At 61.1% G+C, this 1,728-nt stretch overlaps 1 non-coding gene across 1 annotated transcript; it reads right to left on the bottom strand.

Annotated features, from left to right (window-relative positions):
* Positions 1 to 652: 652 nt before the first annotated feature.
* On the bottom strand, positions 653 to 805 carry LOC142791683 (5.8S ribosomal RNA). Its single transcript, XR_012890380.1, has one exon. It is a non-coding gene; the product is annotated as a 5.8S ribosomal RNA (ribosomal RNA).
* Between the last annotated feature and the right edge of the window lie 923 nt (positions 806 to 1,728).

Here is a 1,728-nt window from a genome sequence, read left to right as displayed (position 1 = left end):
AACGTTTCGCCAACTCGTGCGGGAGACTTTTTCCGCTTCGCGGCAAGTCGTCGCGCCGTGCTCTCCGCATCAACCGCGTACGCAGCGAACCGCAAACGTCGGGCGCAGCCTCCTCACCTCCCTGCGCTTTGCGCGCGAACGTTCCCTGTTCGCGCGGCAAAGCCTGGAGGAGGCACGGCCCCGCAGCGTGTTCGAGCGCCCGGTCTACGGGACACCCTGCTTACTTCGAGGGCAACAAGCGCAACGCAAGGCTGCGATCTCGCGCACTTTGCGCACGGCTGGAGAAGCTTTGCTGGCCGGCTTTCGCTCCTCGTGTTTACCGTGCGTTAAAGTTGCGCGTCCGTGGCTCTCGCAGCTCTTGCGCGCCCGGTCGCAGAGAGGAGTACGCAACCTCGACCGCACTTTCCCTGCAGGCTTCCTTCCGACTCGAAGTCCTGCGGCGGTCTCAACGAGGTGCCACATCCTCAATGCAGTCGGTCGCCCCCGTTTCGGTTGGGCTCTGGCACGACGGTCGCCACCGTCTCGCCCTTGAGTGGCCGCTGTTGGCGCTCGCTGTGAGGTGTTCAGCGTGCTGTCCGTGTTGCCGACGCGGTCAAAACGAGTCGACGGCTCACGTTCCCTTGTGCGCCGAAGGCTCTCTTGATATGTGATCCGACCCTCAGACAGACGAAGCCAAGGGAAGACCCAAGGCCGCAATGTGCGTTCAAAGAATCAGTGCTCAGTGTGTCCTGCAATTCACACCAAGTCTCGCAGCTGGCTGCGTTCTTCATCGACCCGAGAACCGAGTGATCCACCGCTTAGAGTCGTGAAAAAGTGTTTGTTCAATTCCGTACAGTCAAAACCAAACGTTTCTGGCACTCGGCCAAACAGTGGCCAAGAAGGGCGCTTTTCAGCGCACGCTTGGACTCCAAAACTCTGCCGCGCCTTTTTCGGCTGCCGCAAATCGAGCAAACGGTGTGTTTCGGACGGCGTTTCGCTTTCGCTACTTGCGAGTGCTTTCGTGGTCCACCCCTCTATAAATACTCGGGAGGCGTCGAAGCCGGTTCTCCAAGCCGGACCCGTAGGTATCGTTGTGTGCTCGCTCTCATTGGCCCGCCTAACCAGAAAATGCCTGCGGTACACCCATTTGGATAAGAGTGCACGCAGATGCGGGCCTCGACGGCTACACATTTCCTCGGGCGGCCGCCTCCCGGCCTCCGTGGAGCGCGGGATGCACGGTCCCATCGACAAGCCTCTCCCGTTTTTACCGTGGCGTCGCGGTTCACCACGGCAGGCGGGTCGGTCTCCTCCGCATAAAAAGGGGGACCCCCGCTTTTTGTTCCACGAAATCGCACAAGCTTTTTTCGCATCCACGGTTTGCCACCGCACACCAAAATGCCGATCCGGCTGCCTACTTTAGCCAACAGGTGGAGCCAGGCGCGCCGTACTTGCGCGGCACTTCCCACGTCCACCGAAGTCGGTGCCAAGGACCACTTTCGGCGCCGGAGCCGCGTACGAGCCTACTCGAGGCGGAAGAACGAAGCCAGCAAGGGCCTGGCCGCAAGTGCGTTCAATTGTCGGGACGTCCAAGTCCCTCGTTCTTCCGTGCTTCCTCTTTCGGCAAGTCGTTGCGGCACCTTCCCAAAGCGCGCAGACCCGCTAATCGCGACGAGCGCGACGTGGCCGTGCCGCCTTTCCCTCGGCAGCAAGCAAAACGCCTGGCAACTTCGACGCTCCCCTAACCGCGAT

The sequence above is a fragment of the Rhipicephalus microplus genome, unplaced genomic scaffold, assembly GCF_043290135.1.
Source record: "Rhipicephalus microplus isolate Deutch F79 unplaced genomic scaffold, USDA_Rmic scaffold_181, whole genome shotgun sequence".
Taxonomy (NCBI): Eukaryota; Metazoa; Arthropoda; class Arachnida; order Ixodida; family Ixodidae; genus Rhipicephalus; species Rhipicephalus microplus.
The sequence above is the reverse complement of the archived record's forward strand: the minus strand, read 5'-3'. Positions and strand labels throughout refer to the sequence as shown.